A 22154-nucleotide genomic window follows, 5' to 3' on the forward strand; every position below is an offset into this window, starting at 1 on the left:
AGTAGAAGATAGTAAACAAACCTTTCACTGAAAGGTGGCTTAGAGTTGTAAATAGTTGTTTAATGTTGTCTTTTGGAGTTAAAGAATAATATTGTTACTTTTTTATTTAAATAGTGGAATATTGGTCGTTCTCTGTCACTTATACTTCAACAGGTTACGAGGTGAATTGAGGTTTTCTGTGTGTTCAGGATACTTCGCAGAAGTGTTCACCACCGTGCTGTAGCACATTACATTGCGGCTCTTTAAATCAGTACCACAACTAATGAATGCACCGCACCATCCAACTTCTGAACAAACCTATCAACTTGGGTGGCAACTTTGAGGGATGTATGGACATGGATGCCAAGATCACTCTGATCCTCCACACTACCATGCATCCTGCTGTTAACTCTATGTTCTGATTTGAAAGCGAAATTCTTCACAATTTTACAGGTTGAACTCCATCTACCACATATCAGCCCGGTTTTGCATCCAGTAAACGTCGCATTGCAACATCCAAAGCCCTCCACACTATCCAGAAATGCACCCACCCTTGTGTCATCGGCAAAATTACTAACCCACCCTTCCAGTTCCTAACCCAATACGCTTAGAAAAGATCAGACGTCCCAGAACTGAAGCCTTTTGAACTGCAATGGTCATCGAGCTCCTGTCTGGATACTTTCCATCAATTACCACCCTTTGTCGTCTTTGGGCCAGCCAATTCTGTATCTAGACAGAGAGGATTTCCTCTTTCCTGTGTTGCCTTACTTTTTGAGTGAGCCTACCATAGGGAAACGTATCAAATGTCATGCCAAAATCCATGCACACCACAACCACTGCTCTATCTTCATCAATGTGTTTTGTCACATCCTGAAAGTATTCAACAACATTTATCTCTAATTAAACGGTGGTTTTTGAAGTAATCATAAATCCTGTCTCCTCTCGTTCCCCCACGTTGCCTGTAAGGAGGTGAATTTTGGTTCACCTGTTGCGGGTGTAGTCAACAGGTAAAGCAGTATAATCTTTACATTCGACATCCTGCAACAGCCGAATGCAACTGCACTGGCTTCCATACTCTCTGCTCTGAATTTCCAACAGACATTGTTGAAATGAAAGAAAATGGAAAAAAAGTGACCTTGCCGAACCTTTACACATAGTCTTTCTTTCTTTGGAAAGAGGAGGACAGTGGGCGTGAGGTATCATGCGTGTTGCGTCTCGGGTTTCACCAGAGCCTGAAACTAACAGTTTTCTATCCAACTCCATACGTCCAGCCCAATCCCATGCGCTTTAATCTTGCACAATAATCTCTTCTGCGGGACTTTGTCAAACACTTCCGAAGTCCAAATATACCAGATACTCCGACTTGTCAACTGTGCTGTGTACATCTTCATAGAATTCAAACAGATTTGTAAAGCATAATTTCCCTGTCAAAATCCAAGCTGTCTCTGTCCGATTCTGACTTTGCTTTCTAAATGCTCCACTATAAAGTCCTTCATAAAGTATCCGAGAATTTTCCCCACCACCCATGTTAGTTTTACTGGCCTATAAATTGCTCATACAATTGAACAGAAAAGAGATAATCCTGGGTGAAGTGATTAATGAATGAATTTGATTGATTGATGAATTTGGGTGAAGGGATATTGCAGCACATTCTTCAGCTGCTGTCTAAATGCAGTCTGGGTCACGGCATAAATCGCGGTGTTTGAGCAGCAACTGAGGAGCTGCAGCATGAAGCCTAATTCCAGCACAAAATAATCCAGATATATTGAGTCATCCCCAATAAACCACATCCGTTTCCATATCGAATAAACCATTAACATTGACCATAACAGGATGAAATTACCCGAGATCACAAACAGCAAAATCATGGACTTTTTTCGATTTTGCATTCCTGTGTCACCTATACCGTCCCCATTAGTGTGAGCCCGGACCCTTCTGTGGGCTCTGCTGGTCACTAAAATATGTCTGACGGTGAAGGCATTGAGCAGCATAATCAGGAGAAATGGAAGTGCCGGAGTTAGAATATGATGGAGGAACTCGATTGTGAACCAGACAGGAGAGCCACGAGAATCACTCCTTTCTTTACAAAACCAGGGGAAGTTTGATAAGCAATACCAAGCTGTGAGCATAAAATACCAGAAAATGTTTTTTAAGCAGCTCATCAAAGTCACTGTTCCCAGAACCATAGCCGCCGTTTTCTCGTTGCAATATTTACGTTTTAGCTTCTGACAACAAATGGCCACAAACCGATCCAAGGTGAAAGTGACGGTGAACCAGACAGAACAGTCAGTGGCTGCATAAAGCAGGACGGCGTGGATATTACACACGGGGATCGACTTCAAGAAATAAAACTGTTTATAATAAACGATGGGAATGTGTCTCAATATCAGGTCGATGATAATGACCAGTAGGTCTGCCACTGACATGGCCCCCAGATAACGTCTGATACATGGAGACAATCCACAATCTTTACAAAGCAGGACGTAGATCGTCACTACGTTAACTGTGAGGAAGGAAAACAAACACATTATACATCAGCCCGGAAGCAGAATTATCCGTTTGAATGAGAATAGAGAGCGATTTTCAAATGAGTCACTGTATTCAGCTATGTTTTTGAAATAATGAGAGCTGAAAGAACAAATGATAACTTCTGAATCATTCACAGAAATGTGAGGTAATCCATAAGAAATCCTGTCTCCCCAAGCAAACAACAATACATCCATAAGAACGTTTCGAGGGCATTCCCACACACTCGATCACCCAAGAGCAGACAAAGGCCACTTCTTTCCAGTTCCTAATTTGGTGGGTGAAAACGTTGCTGTCCTAAAAGATTCTCTCTCTGTTCCTTTGAGACAAACGGAGTTGGGAAATTTATGTCTTTTAGTTTAACTTGTGGGCGAACCTCTGTCTTGAAGAAATGAAAACTCGGGGAAAACACATTCACCCCTTCAACTGCCTGACGGGACTTCAGAACAGTGTCACCTTCTCCCTGGAACGGGATATATTCCCTCGGGATCTTCTCTTTTCTTCAATCTACTGACGTTCGTCCGTTCACAAATCATGTCATGGATAGAACGTTCCGGGAAATGTCAGTTTTAAACTGTGAGAGAGTCATAAAAATGCATGTCACAAAGGTCTTCTGCCCATTACGATTGGTGAGATCTACTCAGCCTCAAGGTTCGAATCTCCTCCCAAACTCGAGTAAACTCACTCTTTGCAGACAAAACCGATAAGATTAAGCCAATACCACGAGCGTTACATGTACGATCGTGCTTGAATATCATATCGTCCTTATTCAGAGATCTCCTTTACCTCCTTTTTACACTTTTGTATCGCACTCCTACGTGTAAAGTGTTCTGGATATTCTGTGCCCCATATCAGATACCAGGCAGCTCTGCCTCTCTAATGCCTTTAAACCATATTCATTTCCGTCAACGTATGCATTGAAATTTTACATACTTCTTTAAAAATAAGACACCCATTCCGATAGAGTGCCTTTCATTTTAAGCCGTTATCATGCCGTTGTTCCCTGCTTCATGTTTCCGTTTATTCCTTATTTTTATTAGTGAGAAAACAGTCTGACACACTCGTATCACAGAATCAGACCCGATGGGTAATGTTAGTTGAAGCCCATCACTATTCCTGGGAAGATGCTGTCCGACCGGCAGGAAAGACCCATCAGTGGTGGGGGCATCGCAGGATGCAGACAGGGAAGATATTACTGTGGAATTATCCAACATTGATTCCAGAAGTCGGGAAATCTCATGGTAACAGGTGACAGTTGATGATGAACCTCTAATGCCTTCTGTGATAATTCAGTTCCCCTTGATCTTAAAATAAATCAAAGAAAACACTAAGTTGACAATAGCACATGACGTAATCTGTGTGTGGGAGTTCAATGTCCATCACCGAGAGTGTCTCCACGGGGCCACCACTGATTGAGCAGGGACACGGCGCAGATATACAGTAGCCAGACTGTGGGTGGTAATGGGCGAATCAGCAAGAGGAAACCATTCTCACAAGCCACTTGTCACAGATGGATATGTCCTTACTAGTATCTGTAGAAGCACCCAGCACACAGTCCTGGTGGAGGGAACGTCTCGGTCTCATATTGAAGATACTGTCCACTGGCAAAACGTAGTGTTTTTCAGTTTTACAGAACGTCATGACTGCAGTAACTCAGTGAACAGTGCTGGGTCCTTTATTATTTGCAATCTATGTCAATGGTACAGTTACATGGAGCAAACGAGTTCGAATTAAATTTTCATGACACGAAGGTAGACAGGGAACTAATTAATCCAGTGGAGGTAAAGAGTCTGTGAATGGATAAGCATGGATAATTGTTTAACAGATGGAATATAAGCGAGTAGCTCTGAACATGTAAATCTTCCATAAGAATGAAAAGGATGTATATTATATGAATGCGGAGAGATTACTGGACTTCGTGATACAGTGTGTACTGGAGGGTTCACCCTGACCCATTCAGACATGGGAAGTGTTGCTCCATCTCTCTGATGGTCTGCTCCCTGAGGTCCCTAGTGGCCCCATTGCACTGAGTACACACGGGACATTTTGATGTGGTTGATTGGCAGTGGGGAGTCCTGAGGGAGCGAGTGCTTTGAGAGGTTTATCAAGTGGATGGTCTTTTTACGAGAGGCCACCCTTTCTTTCCACGTGGAGACTCGAAGAGGATGGGAAGGGCTAACTGCTTCTGAATGAAGAAGCAACGGCTGCTGCCAAGAGAGTGAGAATTCACCAGTGTGATGTACTGTGCATGGTCATACTGCAACATTAATAGAGTGAAACATGGAGGGCCCAATCACAGGGATGTGCATACAGAACAAATATATTGCCTAATCAGCTGATATGGTTAGTTAGATCAAGACCATTATCCCCTCCACACTGGTCTCAAAACTGCGTGACCTTGGCCTCGTCTCCGCTCACTGCAAATGGATCCTCAGTTCCCGACTCACAGACCGCAGTCAGTGAGAATCTGTAACTGCACCTCCTTCATGATAACGCTCAACACTGCGGCTCCCGCAGGATGGACCCTCAGCCCCCGCCTGCACGCCCTGTACAACCGTGATTGTGTTGACAATTTCCAATGGAATGCTATCGACAAGTTTGCTGACAGCAACACCATAGTAGGAAGGATAAATGAAAAAGACGAAGCAGAATGCAGAAAAAAACGTCGAGAGCTTGTTGACGTGATGCAATGAGAAAACCCTCGCTCTCAACGTCAGCAAAACTAAAGAACTAATCTTTGACTGCCGAGAGAAACGAGCAGGACACGGCCTCATACACATCAATGGAACTGAGGTTGAAAGGGTGAATAGCGTTAAGTTCCTCAGAATGATGATAACCGACAATGTGTCCTGGAACTCCCACGTAGATGCAACGGTCAAGAAGGCTCAACAACGTCTCTTCTTCCTCAGGCGCCTCAGCAAAATCGGCGTGACCATAAGGACTCTCAACAACTTATGCACTATTGGAAGTACACTGTGGTGCTGGTGTCAGCGAATTTGTAGATGACATTCATTTAAAAATTTCCAGCACAATCACAGATGGGCTGCGCGTGCAGGAAGGGTCTGTGGGTGCAGACTATCCGGAACATAAATACTCTGGTATGGCAACTGCTGAGCACAGGACCATAAGAAAGTACAGAAGCTAGTTTGGGCGTGGTACTTGATCATGTTGTCGGACTTCACATGGAAATAAGCAGTGCTAATGGTGTTCATGGATGGCAGGTTGGCTTCCGTGATGGTCAGGGTTGTGCACACCCCATCAGGAAGAAGACACAGAAGCCTGAGCACATGAACGAATTGGTTTAAGAACAATTTCTCCCAGGCTATTATTAGACAAATGAATGCAATTCTCACCTCAAATGTTGCTGATCTTCCTAACATTGTTCTTGCCTATTCCACTACCTGTACATGTTAACCACTGTACCTCAGTCTAAGTACTTCTGATCTCTCTATACTTGCTTGGTATGACCAGTCTGCACTGCTCATAAGTAAACATTTTCACTGCAGTTTGGTTTCACATGACACTAAATCAATCAATCATTCAATCAATATCACATTATCAATCCACCACACAGAACCTGCGCAGACACGTCTTTTTGAATTCACTCACACGAAGTGGGCATCACTGGCTGGACCAGCGTTCATTGTTCATCTCTGAGAGGCAGTTTTTAGATTTTAGATTTAGATTAGATTACAGTGTGGAATCAGGCCCTTCGTCCCAACAAGTCCACACCGACCCGCCGAAGCGCAACCCACCCATACCCCTAAATTTACCCCTTACCTAACACTACGGGCAATTTAGTATGGCCAATTCACCTGACACTGCACATCTTTGGACTGTGGGAGGAAACCGGCGTACCCGGAGGAAACACACGCAGACACGGGGAGAACGTGCAAACTCCACACAGTCAGTCGCCTGAGGCGGGAATTGAACCCAGGTCTCTGGCGCTGTGAGGCAGGAGTGCTAACCACTGTGCCACTGTGCCACCGTGCCGCCCACGAAGTTAAGAGTCTGCGTCGGGAATCAGAAGTAGGCCAGAGCAAGTAAGGATTTTCGTGCATTAACCTATAAACTTGGACTAGTTATCTGTCGAGTATTTGGATCTGTGTAGATGTCAAACACATTGATCTATAAACCTGTTTCAGATAATCTGTCCAGTACTGGGAGCTGTGCTGACCTCACCAGTGTACAGATCTAAAAACACAGATGAGCTATCTCTCCAACGAATACAGCTGTGCAATGAACGCCAGTCACTTAATCTAATAACAAGGATCAGTTATCCTCTCAGCATGCAGAACAGTGAATTCCACCACCAGTGCGTTGTTGGGTAACAGTGTGTTCCATCACAGGTCAGCGTGGGGAAACTTACAGCCGATAGTGGAAGTGACAGGGTGTGCAGCTCCCATCCATGTAGATCTCGATATATCCGTTGTGCCATGACAAGGGGTGTTGTGGGTGTGAAAATCACTGCCAGAGAGAGATGGCAGGAAACTCGTTGAAATACCAACATATGGGAGGGCTGTGGGAAATAGACAGACAACGAGAGATTGACAGACAATGTCAGTGGCAGGACATGTTCACGGGTGTTAGAATGAGGAAATAAAGACACTTCGATAGTATCCTGCAACATGCGCCAGTGATTCTCGGAAGGACGTGTGAATGAGGTGTTGACGTGTGGTTAGATGCTGGAGAGTCTTGAATGGGCATTTGTTCTGCAGCTTTCTAACTGGAAATGTAGTAATCAGAATAGTCGGCTCATTGGGCTAGATTTAAGAATAATGTGCCCCAGTGCCATTTTCACTGTGTGTGACAGAGGATTTATCTCCACGAGGCCGAGCTAGTTTCCTGGAGCTATCTGAGAGAACTCAGCACATTAGCTACCCTCCTCACACCATGGTGTCCCACTCATTATGTGCCAGCCCGATTCTCCCACCCGTCATGGCTGGAGGTACTCACCATCCCTGAGATGTCTCTGAATGTTCTGTGATCCCTGGAACTGATGCCAACCTTCAAAGGCCAACGGGCACAGGATTGAACATTCTCAGTTGAGCGCTGCCTGCACAGTTTACCCTGAGCAAGGCATATATGAGACAATCACGCAATGATTTGTCGATAGAGACACGGAGGTCCTGGTGGATGGTTCAGCACAGAGGCAGAAAATTCTCTTCCCACAGGAGAACACACCACCGGACCCACCGAACCTGGTCTGACCTCATCACGTACTCAGTGTCGTATCTGGGGTCGAAAGAGAAGTCCAAAAATACAGGGCATCCATCAAAGCACAAAGAACAAAGAAATTTTCACCACAGGAGCAAGCACATCGGTCCTCCCATCCTTTGCTGATCCAGATTCTCTATCTGAACCTGTCGCATATTTCATAATCGTCTGTGACCCCTTTCTCCCCACCCATTCACGGATCTGCCTTTATCATATTAAATGGCGCTACCGCACCCGTCTCTAGCAGCTCTGCTGGCAACAGATTGCAGGCACCCACCAACCTCTACGCACAGAACTTTCCACGCATATCGTCCTTTTTTTCCCTCTCACTTTGAACTCGTTACCACAAGTAATTGATTCCCCCACTATGGGAACAACTTTTTCTTGTGATTCACCTTGTCCATACGTCTCATGGTTTTGGAGACCTCAATCAGGTTCCCACCAACCTCTGTCTTTCTAATTAAAGTAATCCTAATCTACTCGACATCTTTTCACAGCGAGTGCCTTCCACACCAGGAAACAATCTAGTGAATGACCTCTGCAACCTCTCCAAAGCATCCACATCGTTTTGGTATTGCGGCGACCAGAACTGAATGTAATGTTCCAAATGTGGCCGGCCAAAGACTTATCCAATGGTAACTTTTGTAGCTGAAAATGTGTTGCTGGAAAAACGCAGCAGGTCAGGCAGCATCCAAGGAACAGGAGAATCGACGTTTCGGGCATAAGCCCTTCTTCGGGCTTATGCCCGAAACGTCGATTCTCCTGTTCCTTCGATGCTGCCTGACCTGCTGCGCTTTTCCAACAACACATTTTCAGCTCTGATCTCCAGCATCTGCAGTCCTCACTTTCTCCTCGAAGATAACTTTTTTATTCAATACTCCATCCAATGAAAAAAAACAGTTCCGAAAGATTGATGCACAGCTATTTTTTTAGATTAGATTACTTACAGTGTGGAAACAGGCCTTTCGACCCAACAAGTCCACACCGACCCGCCGAAGCGCACCCACCCAGACCTATTCCCCTACACCTAACACGACGGGCAATTTAGCGTGGCCAATTCACGTAACCTGCACATTTTTGGACTGTGGGAGGAACCCGGAAGAAACCCACGCAGACACGGGGAGAATGTGCAAACTCCACACAGTCAGTTGACTGAGGCGGGAATTGAACCCAGGTCTCTGGCGCTGTGAGGCAGCAGTGCTAACCACTGTGCCACCATATTTTTTTTCTTTTGTCTTTTTTTTCAAGAAGGGAAACAGGCATAATATCGTACACTCTCGGCTGATGAATCTCACATCAGTGCTTGGGAAGTTTTTGGAGAGAATTCTAAGGAATAGGAGTTACGATTATTTCGAAACACAGTGCCAAACTGAGGACTGTTAGCCTGGCGTTCTATTGGGCACATCATGTTTACTAACTAGTTTCATTTTTTTGAAGAGGTGACGGAGATGATTGATGGGGGTAGAATAGTGGATGTTGTCGGCACGGATTTCAATAAGGCTTTTGAAAAGTTATATTGAACATGACGCCGAATAAAATTAATCTCTTCTGCCTGCCGTTGGCCGATAACCCTCCGTTCCTTCGATTTCATGTGCATATCGAAATGTTTCCTAACCATACTGATCGCATCTACCATCACCAACATCACCCCTGGCAGTACCTTCCCGACCACTGCAACTCTCTATTTAAGGCTCTTCCAGAAGGTTAAAATGCATGGAATTTACGGTTAGTGGGTGCGTGGATTCATAATTGGTTTGCTCAAAGGAGAATACCTTAGAATAAGTTTGAATGATATAGTGGGATATATATCAGTTGGAGGTATGGGCGGGGAAATGGCATATTGAGTTTTAATTGGGTAAATGTGAGGTACTGCACTTTGGGATGTCAAATGTTGAGAAAAAGTCCACGGTTAGTGATAAAACCCTGAAGAGTACACAACTCAAGTACACAACTCCCTTTAAGTGATCAAACAATTATAGAGGGTAGTAAAGAAGGCATATGACATGCCTGCTTTCTTTGATCGGGGAATTGAGTACAAGGCTCGGAATGTTATCTTGCAGCTTCATATGAGCGTTGCGTCGGCTACACGAAGAACATTGCGTTCAAATATGGCCGCTACATGACAGGAAGCATGAAAAGGTTTTGGATCGGGTGACGAAGAGGTTAACCAAGACACTGTTTGGATTCAATGTTATGATTTTTGAGGAGAGTATAAAAACTCGAGCTGCTTTCTCTGGAGTACAGAGGCTGAGGATGGACTTCATATAATTCTTGCAAATTATGAGATACCTAAAGAAAGTTGGCAGTCAGAATTTCTCTCACAGTGATGAAATATCAAAAACTATTGGGCATGTATTTATGATTGTGGGGAAGATCAAAAGAGATTGGCAGGAGGCTGAAACGCACTGATAAGGGTGGTGGTAGTGATGACAGAGGGGAAAGGGACGTGTAAGAAACGTCTTGAAAGGCATATGAATATGAAAAGAGTGGAGAGTTATGGAACAACGGCAGGCAGAAGGGCGTATTTTAATTTTGCGTCATGGTCGGCAAAACATTGTGGGACGAATGACCCATTCCTGTACTGTACTATTCTACGTTTCATGTTCTAACTAGATTGACTGTGAATGCAGCCCAAAACTTCGCCCAGACTTGAATCACCTGGTCATCTGGTCCGCCTGAATACAGCATTTCACAACACAACTTCGAAGATCAAAACACTGATTATTCAATATCAGTACAGAGGACCATAAGGAATAGGAACAAGATTATGTAATCCAGAGTTTCAACCCTTCATTCACAACTGACATACTCCAATCATCAAATCGAATTTCATGCCAGTCCTTGTATTGCTCAACTCAAGTAGGACAAAACGTCAATCGACTTGCTTTTGAAAATATTTTCAGTGATTGAGACTCCAGAAGTCTCTTGGTTCAAGAGATTACAGGCTCGCTGTCTTCTGAGAGAAGATATTCCTCTGCATCCCATTTTGAAACGAGTATCCGTAGATCAGTAAATAAGTCGCCCCTCGTTCCAGACTTCCCTCAGTTTGGAAACATCTACTCAACATTCCTCAGTCATGCACCCTTTGAATCTCACGGATTTTAACAATATGATCCTTCATTCCTTTCTACCACAAACTATAAAATTAAAATTCTCACACCACCAACTTATATTCCACAAGTGTTTTTGGAAGCACCAGCTTTTGGAGCACTGCTACTTCATCAGGTTTCTAGTGGGGCAGAATCATAGAGTACGACATTTACAGTAAGGGTATTTTACTATAAATTATGTGTCCTATAATTCTGTGGCTTGTGACTGCCTGATGGAGGAGAACTCGAAATAAGCTTGTTGGACAATAACTGGGTGTTATATGATTTTTAACTTTGTCCACACCAGTCCAATACCGGTAGCTCCGAAAGAACTACCTTGTTGGTAAGACCATAAGACTATAAGATCGCGGAGCAAAAATCAGGCCATTCATCCTGTCGCATCTGCTCCTCAATTCAATCAAATCTGATAAGTTTCCAAACCCAATTCTCCCTGTTTCTGCCCGTTACACCTGATCCCCTTGATACTCAAAAACCTATCTATCTAACTCTTAAATACGATCAATGCAATGGGCACCATAGCCTTCTGTTGCTGTGAATTCCATAGATTCATCACTCGCTGGTTGACGAGGATTCTTCTTATCTCCAATATAAAAGGTTTTCCCTCGACTCTAAGACGGTGCCCTTGGTGCCAGTCTCTACTACAAATGGAAACATCTTCCTAACATCTATTCTGTGCAGGCCATTCAGTATTCTGTATGTTGCAATCAGATTCCCCCCATCGTTCTTAAAACTCCAACGAATACAGACTAGCAGTCCTCAAATGTTCCTCATATGTTAAATTTGCACCGAAGATAATTCTTGTGAACCTCCTCTGAACATGCTCCAAGGCCAAGATATCATTTCTGAGATATGATGCCAAAAGCGGCGCAGAATGTTCCAAATGTTGTCTGGCCAGAGACTTGTAGAGCCTCGGAAGTACGTCCTTGATTTTATATTCAAGTGATTTCGACATAAACGCCATTTTTGCATTTTCCTTCCGAAATTCTGACTTCACCTTCAAGTTTTCCTTGAGGGATTTCTGGATGAGAGTTTTCTCTTTGCACTTCAGACTTCTTAACGTTCTACCCATTTGAAAAATAGTCCATGCCTCTTTTCTTCTGACCAAAATGAATGACTTCTGACTTTGCCATGTTGTACTCCACCTGTCATTTCTTTGCCCACTCTCCTAATCTGTCCAAATCCTTCTTCAGCTTTCCCCACCTTCTCAATGCCACGTGTTCTTCTATCTATCTCTGTGTCATTTTAAAACTTCGCAAGAATATTCTCAATTCCTTTTCCAGGTCATTAATTTGTAAAGTGAAAAGTTGTTGTCCTAACACAGCCATGCCGAACACAACTTGCCACCAGCTGCCATTCTGAGAGAGACCTCTTTATCCTCATTCTCTGATTTCTGTCAGACAACAAAGCGAGCACCTTGCCTCTGATACCATGGACCTTATCTTATTTAGTGGCCTCCTGTCGGCACATTGTCAAAGCCTCTATTGATGTCCAGGGAGATAATAATCATTGTGTTTTCTTGGTCCAATCTGATCGTTCCTTTCTCAAATACTTCCAGCAGATCTATCTGGCATGACCTCCCGTTGATGAAACCATGTTGACTATGCCATACTTTACCATACACTTCCAAGTATTCGGAAATCTCATCTCGCACATTGTATTGCAGGATCTGACCCACAACCGAGGTATGGCTAATTGGTCTATAATTTCCCCACGTTTAGCTTTTACCTTACTCCCTTCATCTAATGATTCTTGAAAGAGCACCATTAATGAATCCACTACCTCTTCACTACCTTAGAACTCTGGCGTGTAATCCTATGGTGCAGAAGATTTATGCAATTTCAGGCCATTCAGTGCTTGTCATAGCTTTTCCTTGTTGATGGCCACCATAGCGAGTTCTGCCTCTCACTCTCTTGAATTTTCAGGATATCACTAATGTCGTCCAGCAGAAGAACTGAAGAAAAAAATAATTGTACACTTCCTCAGCCATGCCCATGTCCCCCACTGCTGTCCCTCCAGTGCAATTGTCCAGCTGAACGACAAATGCCCACTATTTCCGTTTGTGAATCGAAACACACTCTTAGATTAGCTTATCTACAGTGTGGACAGAGACGATTTGGCCCAACAAGTCCACACCGACTCTCCAAAGAGTAATTCACACGGACCCATTCACCTACATTTACCCCGACTAATGCACTTAACATTATGGGCAATTTATCATGGTCAATTCTCCTAACCTGCACATCTTTGGAACGTGGGAGGAAACCAGAATACCCGGATGAAACTAACAAAGACGCGGGGTTGGGGGGCGGGGGGGGGGGGGTGGGGTGGGGTGGGGATGTGCAAACCCTACATATTCAGTTGCCCAAAGTGGAAATTGAACCTGGGTCCCTGACACTGAGTCAACCGTGCACTCCACTGAGCCACCGTGCTGCCCCTAGTCGACTGGTTAGCTTACCCTCATATTTAATCTTCTCCCTTCTTACTTCCTCTTTTGTTGCCCTTTGTTGGTCTTTGCAAACTTCCCAAACCTCTGGTTTCCCACTGCCCGTCATCGCATTATCTGCTTTCTCCTTTGCTTTCCTGCTGTCCCTGACTTCTCTCGTCGGCCATGGTTGTCTCATCCTTCTTTTCCACTTTTCATTTTCCTTGGAAAGAATGTCTGCTGTGTCTCCTGAATTCCTTTCAGAAACCCCTGCCATAGATATGTACAATCCTCTAACATGGAGCCCTTTGGGCCAACATAGCGACCAAAGTGAACCTCCACGATTGTTTTGCATTTCTCAGCACTTGGCCCATAGCCTTCTCATGCTTTCTTCTACATGTATTTGTCCAAATGCATTTTTAAAGTTGTTAATGAACTCCTTAATCACTTCTGCTGAAAAGTTATTCATATGGGTAAACTCACTTGTCAAAAAGAACTTTACCCCTCATGTTCCCTTTTCATTGTTTCCCTTCTAATCTTAAACTGATGCTCTCTAATTCTCGTTTCCATGGCCCTCGGAAAACGACTGAATACAATGACCCCATCCATACCTCTCACGATTTTATGCACTCCATATGATGCCCCCTCAGTCTCCGATACTTTAAGAAAAAAAAGTCACAGCTTGTCCAATCTCTCCCTGTAACTCAGACCGTTGAATCCTTGCAAAATTCTTGGCAACCTATTCTGCACTCTTAAACGTTACGAACGTCTTTACTATCATAAGGTGACTAAAACCGAACACAATATTCTACGTGTGGCATTATCACGTGTATAACTGTCTGATAATGTCCCATCTTCTATACTCAATGCCCTGACTAATGAAGGCCAGTGTGCCAAATAAGTTCCTCACTGATCTGTTTCCATGTGACTCCACTTTGGGAGAACTTTGAACCTGAATTCCAAGATCTCTCTGTTACACGACATCACTTTATGCCTGACCATCAACCATAAAACCCTTACTCTGGTCTGTCTTTCCGAAATAAAAGATGTCACACTATATTAAACTTGATTTGCTCTTTCTCGGTCTACTTTCCTGGCTCCTTAAGCTCCTGCGGAAATTTATGACAAGCTTCCTCATCTGCGATCTTACTGGTCATGCTTGCAAATTCACATCCAAGTCATTGGGATCGATAAATAAAAAAAGCAATGGGCTTCGCACTGACCCTTGATGCACTCCACGAGTCACAAGTCTCCAATCTGAGTGCATCATTCCGCTATTACCCTCTCCTCCCTACCATCAAGCCAATTGTGAACCAATTGCTGGCTTCCCTTGCATCCCATGCGATCGAACCTATCATTGCTTGCCCACTGTCTTTTCTGCTGGGCTCTTCTCCCCGTTAATTCTAAACAGCTCGTTCCTCATGCATCTGTTGTCGCCTTTATTCAGCTGGCATACCGTTACCTCTGATTCTATCGTCTCCCTCTCAAGTTGCAGATTAAAATTGCACAACAAGCTGCTCGAAAATCCGTCTCATAGGCATTTTACAAATGACTTTTTTCAATTGAATACCAAGCTGATTTTTCAAATCCACATGCAAATTGAAATACCCCATGATCACTGCACGTTTGCATTTCCCACATATCTTTTCTGTATATAGATGTGCCGTGCACCCCACCCCTTGACGATGGTACACGGAATGTACATGACTCCAACTGTGCTCTTTTTAACCTTTGTGGTCCCTCAATTCTACACACATACATTCTACAACGTCTGACACGATTTCGTTTCTGAACATGAATTTAATTTCATTTCTCACTCATAAGGCAACCCCACCCCACTGTCCACTTGCCTATTTTTTCGAAAAGACGTTTATCCTTGAATTTTCAGCTTTCATTTGTAATCCCCTTGCTGCCACGTCTCTCTGATACCGACCACGTCTTACCTGCCAATTTCGATCTGCGCCACAAGCTCATTTATCATACTCCTAAAACTGCGTGCATTCAGATACGACAACTTCAGTCCTGCATGAACTGGACTTCACTTTTCATTGTCATTTCTTTATTCACTGTTCTAGAAGTTTGTTTGCTCACCATTTCCATGCAATCTCTGTCTGTGCTGGAGATTTAAATAACCTCTTCAGAGTCTGGCACGCTTACGTCCGCCTTTAATTCGGGATTTCAAATTTCCCCCAGAAATGAACCATACCACCACTTTTTATTTTGAAACCCTGTCCAAAGCCCGAGTTATGTGATTTGCCAGAACACTGGTCACAGCATGGTTCAAGTGGAGATCATCCCATCGCAACATTCCCTTCTTCCCCAGTACTGGTGCCAATGTCCCAAGAATTCATATCCATTTAGCCCTCACCAATCTTTGATTCAAGAATTTATTTACTTAATTTTCGTGAGCCTGTGGCAATTAGCGCGTGGCTTATGTAGTAAGCCAGAGAACAATACCTTCTTGGTTTTGTATTTCTTAGTTTATCTTCGAGCTATACGCCCCCCCCCCCCCCCCCGCCCCACCTTGTCAAGGCCTCTGCCCTCATTTTATCTGTGTTATTTGTACCGATGTGCGCCACGACCGCTGGACCTTTTCGCTCCCACACAAATTTCCTCTAGAAACTAGGTAAGATATCCCGAACACGATCTTCGGGACTATCGATTGTGGTCACAGAGAACATCGTCTATGACTCTAACTGTCAGTCAACTTCTTTAACGCAATGATCAGCCGACTAAATTGATCTAGATTCTTGATGCACCTGTATGTTAACATTTTAACTTCCATGCACAGCAAAACCCACATTTTCTGTTCTGCTCTTTTATTGAGAATCTCTCTGCATGTGAAAAATATAGGCTTTTTTTGGTGTTTTTATCCCCAACTCATTATTTTGCTACAATGAACACCATCTACCTATTTCGCTTATTGAACATGTTTGTTATTAATTTCATTCCATGCACTCTAAGCTATTTTATGTCATCATCAACTGTCGATAGATTGTGTTTTACCTCCTCCTCCAATTAATTATTATAGAGAGTAATTGTCGGGATTTGTTTTGTGAACCTTTTCTCACCCGGTTCCATTGCATCTGCCATATCCGAAGAAAAAGGTTGCAAAACCGTTCATATTATTGCAGGCGCGTTCTGCAAGGAAAGTTGTGGGTGTTTAGACATCACCGTGTTTGAAATAGTTGCTATTGGTAAATTTGTATTCCCTGTAACCTGCGAGAAGTTTTCTGTTGGTCAATACAGAAACTGAAGTTCTTGTGTGCTATGGCTTTCTCGAATCATTCTCAAATAAATCATAATCAGCTGCTCCGTTTTTATTGAAAACAGTGCGTCATCACAAACATTTAATTTTTATATGACAGACGCCAATTTTTTGCAAAATCCCTTCAGCTGTTTCATCCCATGATAAACTGCTTGCATCATCTTCACCATTTACCTTCCCCTTCGGTCTGTGTCACTTACAAATATGGAGTTCGTGCATTCACTTTTATTACTCAAGTCATTGTGCTGGAATTAATTGCGTCGCCAGAACTGATCCCTGTGACACCTCACTAGTTTCAGGTCGTCATCGGAAAAAAAAAGTTTCTTAAAGCTTCTCTGCCCACGATCAAATATTCCCTGCGGAGATACTTCCATCATTAAAATGTAAACTCACACACCCACGGCGAGGATTACCCATGCTATTGCCATTATTCTGCTTTTAAAAACACCTCTAACCAACTGAAGTAAGCGACACCAAGTGCTTGGCATCACTGAAAAATTACCCCGAACTTCTAAATTCTGTGGGCAGACGGCACTCAATTGGTGGATTTACAAAAAATCGGCAAAAGGTGAGGCATGCTGGGAAACTGAGCCGAGCGTTGTCTTAAGTGATCGTTTTAAAAAACAAGCTGTGCAACCAACACAACCTGCAGCAACAGACTGACAGCATGTAACTGACGAAACCGCTGCAGGTCACACAATATTCATTTGAATTCCAATTGATGTAATTGACCTGAATGCCATGCCCTGATCAATCACAATATGGAGTTGCTTACCAGGCACAGCTGCACATCACACGCTTATTTGCAGAGGGTTCCCCTCTGTGCAACTAAAACTTCCAGGAATGGGTGCTCAAGGACCACCCTGCCATTGACATGTCAACTCCTGTTTGGGTCCATTTAATCAAGGTCACCGAGCTCTGATCTAGGGATTGGAGGATAGCGACAACCCTCCCAAATGGGCGCAAACAAGTTTACAAACAAGAATCACTGTAACCCCACCTTCAGGAGCAGCAACTCTCGGTCAACCACCGTGAAGGTAAGGCATGCCTAGGAGCACGGGACGAAGACTAGACGATCATAATCACATGGATCAAGGCCAAGATCTCATGTGGTGGTATTGGAGCATCCAGAGTTAAGACCAAGCACAAGGTAGTTGATCCGGTTTATAGTGTAATCTGTTAGTTTGGAGTTTATTTTATTAGAATAATATTAGTTGTGTTAAATGAATGAGCATTATCATTTATTACTATAACGAGTCAACTCACAGTTTCTTAGCTCGATAATAGTTAGAACATACTGTGTTGCAGGCGCTTCCATTCAGTCCTATGAACTTTCCCCATTACTCTTGACTCAATTATTCTGCATTCCATACATGAGGACGCCCTGATCCATCTGTAACTTATACTCTGTCATCTCTCGTAATTTTGATAAATGAAACTTTTTAATAATTATTTCGGCTAATGGGCTATTTTGCATTAACCCTTATTTATCCATTAGCCCGCATTGTGGTTCACTCACCTGACCCATCGTTACCATGGGTCAGGTGAGTGAACCACACGAAAGATGGTCGAGGTGAAGTATTCATAAACAATAAAGGGGAATGTGTATATATTCCTGTTAAAAAGGCTGTAAACCGTATTTGAGGGTGAAGGAGAAGCTGATCACAAATCAGAATTGGTTAGTCATGATTTTGTCGAATGTCAGAACTGGAAAGGCCGAATGGACCACTTCAGTTCCCAGTCGCTATGCATTTTCCTGTACAACTGCTATCTGGACGACCTCATTTTCATCAATATTACCTTCATGCAATTCCCCATAAATACTTGTTATAGAATTTGTAATGTTCACTGCAGAACGGCACTGAAGTCCTTTCGATAGCACCTTCTCAATCTACAAATACGTCCAAGGGCAGCAGACACTTGGGAACACAGTCACATGCAAGTTCCCCTCCAAACCACTTGTCAACCTGATTTGAAATAGATATCGCCGTCCTTCAGGTTTGCAGAATCAAAATTCATAATCTCCCGCTGAACGGTATTCAGGTTCCACCTACACCAACGAAACTGCAGTTGATCAACAAAGCAACCGACTAGCATCTCCTCCAGTCTACTTGGAATGGACAACAAAACCTGGCCAAGACAAAGACATCACAATCCCATGGATATCTGCAACTCGATGTAATTTATTCAGTTCAATGGCATTTCTGCAAGACTTCCTGTCACCCGCCCATGAAGACAGAAACAATATGCGTCCCTCGCCCAGAAGTGGTGACCTCTACTATCTAATGAGCACAGCCATTGACAGCATCATGACATTTAACGGAAATGTCACCCAAACCTGCTTGGAATGTTCTTGGTCGTAGAAATTGAACAAAACTATGACCTACCTGGCCAATGTGAGCATAGTTCTCATCCTGATGTGACATCCAATGTTTGTTAAACGTGAGGCAGAAAATGTTGACACCGCCTCATCATTGAACCAGGCTTGCCTCACTCTGTGTTCTTGGTTTACGAATTTGTTGGGAATGTCTTCCTCGAAAATTCAAGATTTGTCAGACAAGTACAAACTGCCTCAGCTCCCTGACCTACCCCAACCTCATCTTCCTTCCTCCTCACAGAGCTTCTCCGTACCAGCGGTCTTCCCTCACTTTGTCAGTGACTTTGCAGATCCTCACTGAATCTCCAGCACATGAGAGGAAAATTTAACAATACCTGCACCAACTTTCCAACAAGTCACCACATCACATTCCACAAATACACAGATTTCCTACTCGGTGTTGATCTTTCCTGTCTTTGGTGCATTCCGATTCTTCACCATTCTAACATAGCTCTTTCAGATGTCCAATTAATCTCAGCAACCTGCAAGACTGGACACTTCATCTCTCCAATAAAATAGCTGATAGTGGAATTCATACCATTTTCTGACGGTCACAATCACTACAAATGGTTTTGTGCAGGTCAACGCCACAGTCAGTTGGAGAAACATAGAAAATGGAATACACTTTAAGAAACGAATTAGGCACATATGAAAATGAAAAAGGATTTTCAGGAAAAAATTGTGATTACAGAGGAAATGGATTCATCTTTTTTGAATAAATCTTTTGTAACATATGTAATACAGGTAAAACCAGATTTTGTGATCTACCCTGATTTTCCCTGAATTGCGTGGTTTGCTCGGCCTTTCTCGAGGACAGTACAGAACCACTGTTATTTGTATTGATGTGAAGTCGCGTAAAGAACAGACTCAGCAAGGAAAGAAATATCCTGCACCAAACGAACATAAATGTAGCAGGATGAGGAAAGTAAAATCACTAAAATATTGGTATTGATGAGCAGGTATTTATTGTAAATTATAGCAGCTGAAAGGGGATGGGATGGAATTCCACTCGTGTCCCCACGGTATGAGCCTGGAGGTGTGGGTTTCAACTGCATCAACACTGTGGCAGTCTCATGTCTCCCCAGGATATCAACATGTGTCGACCTTAGAGCAAGAAATATTTCTGATTGAATTATTTGCAATTAAGAATTGTAGGTGGAAGAGAATTGGAATACCGAAATCTGAATTTAAGAAGCGTACATATTCAGTATCGACAGTCAGACTGAGGTGAAGACGAGGGGTATTGTATAGTTGATAGAGTGCAGTGCTCGTAGTGTGGAGACAAAAATAGACTCAAGGCAAGTTCACGCCTGGCGATTGTATATCAGTTTGTTTCATTCTTAGATATAGGTTTTAAAGTTGGTTGACAAAAACATAGTTTCTGGATTAGTGGTGCTGGAAGAGCACAGCAGTTCAGGCAGCATCCGAGGAGCAGTAAAATCGAAGTTTCGGTCAAAAGCCCTTCATAAGGAATCCTGTATTACTGTGGTCTTCCAGCACCACGAATCCAGAATCTGGTTTCCAGCATCTGCAGGCATTGTTTTTACCTACCTGACAAAAACTTAGAGTTTATTGATGGAAACTACAGCAGTTGCTTCAAACCTTTCATAATTTAACTAATTAGAATGCTATTCCTATGCAACATAGTTCATAAGGTTAATGCTCAGATAATCTTACCAGGAACACCAACGATAGCGAGGGTGGGATAGTAACCAGCTTGAATCACCCAAAGTACAGCTCGAATCCGCAAATCTAACCAGGCCCACTCTTGTGAAAGCCAGTAAAGACCCAAGGATAAACTCCGGCCCATTGTTATTTCGTTCAAGACTATTGTTCTCTGATTACAATCTCTCCTCTCCCGCTCTCTGTTGATCCCGGTGAGTACCGAAGGTGATGGTCTCCTATCATTATGGAATAACACATTAAACTGAGTCGCTTATTAATACAAGAGAGAAACTCTCCAGTGACACTGTTAGAAATTGAGATTAATTAAAGTCATTGAGTAAACAGCTCCAGTTAACCCCCCTCAAACTAACACCTGTTCTATTACAGTAAAACATGTTATTCACGCAGTTTGAGTGGAATGCACTGCGGTCACTGAAGGAAGTATTGGGGGACGTAGCAGAGCGAACGTCCATAATCTAGCTAACCTTGATCATTATGGATCATCATCAAATTATTTTGGGAATTTTCGGAGAACAGCATCTGGAAAAATATGTTGTTGCTCAGAAAGCATCGGTAGTTTTAAAGAAAGTAAAGCAAACTGGACCGGAAATAGAAGATTGTATCTTTTGAATTCCAGTCAGTCCTTTGACGTAGGGAGCTGCAGGGCCTGTTTTTGAGTTGGATAACTTCATGATTATCGGTGAATCAGAACTAAATGTGATCGATTGTCATTTAATTGTATTTGTTTAGGAAACAGAATGTCATTGATTAAATGTGAATGGGAATCTGAACAGGATATTGATTAGGAAAAAAAGCAGAAAAGAGTGTAATAAGAGAACATGGTTGTTCTTATAACATTTTCCATTCGGGACAGTGAAAGGATGTAGAGCTGGGCTGAGAAGCGGCAGATGGAATGCAATGTGGAAAAGTGTGAAGTACTTCATTTTGCAAGTGCGAATTTGATTTATTATTACAGAGTTAAAGGCAGGATCCTTGGCAGTGTGGAGGATAACAGAGATCTTGGAATGCACGTCCATAGTTCCCTCTAAGTTACCACCTGAGTTTTTAAGACGGTATATGGTGTATTGGCTTTAATTAACAGGGGAATTGAGTTTTAGGGTTGTGCTTTCATGCTGCAGGTGTACAGAGTCCTGGTTACATCAAGTTTGGAATATTGTGTTGAGTTCTGTTTGCCTCATTATTGGAAGGATGTGGAAGCTTTAGAGAAAGTGAAGAGTAGATTTACTAGGAAGCTGCCTGGACTGGAGGGCATGTCTTATGAAGAAAAGTTGAGGGAGCGAGGGTGTTTTCTTATTGGAGTGGAGAAAGGTGAGTGGTGACTTGCTAGACGTGTAAAAGATGATGAGCGGCATAGATCGAGTGGACAGATGGAGACTTTTTCCCATGGTGGAAATGGCTATCATGAGGGGATCTAATTTTAAGTTGTTTGGTGGAAGGTTTACGGGAGGTGTCAGAGGTGGGTTATTTACACAGAGAATGGTTATTGTATGGAATGAACTGTCAGTTGTGGTGCTAGAATCAGATATTTTGGGACACATAAGCGAATTTCGGCTAGGCACATGGACAATC

At 43.1% G+C, this 22154-nt stretch overlaps 1 pseudogene; it reads right to left on the bottom strand.

Annotated features, from left to right (window-relative positions):
- Positions 1-1532: 1532 nt before the first annotated feature.
- LOC148146298 (putative G protein-coupled receptor 139) lies at positions 1533-20709 on the bottom strand (annotated as a pseudogene).
- Between the last annotated feature and the right edge of the window lie 1445 nt (positions 20710-22154).

Source organism: Chiloscyllium plagiosum, unplaced genomic scaffold (assembly GCF_037043375.1).
Source record: "Chiloscyllium plagiosum isolate Xiang-an unplaced genomic scaffold, Cpla_swu_hap1 HiC_scaffold_21, whole genome shotgun sequence".
NCBI classification, from domain to species: Eukaryota; Metazoa; Chordata; class Chondrichthyes; order Orectolobiformes; family Hemiscylliidae; genus Chiloscyllium; species Chiloscyllium plagiosum.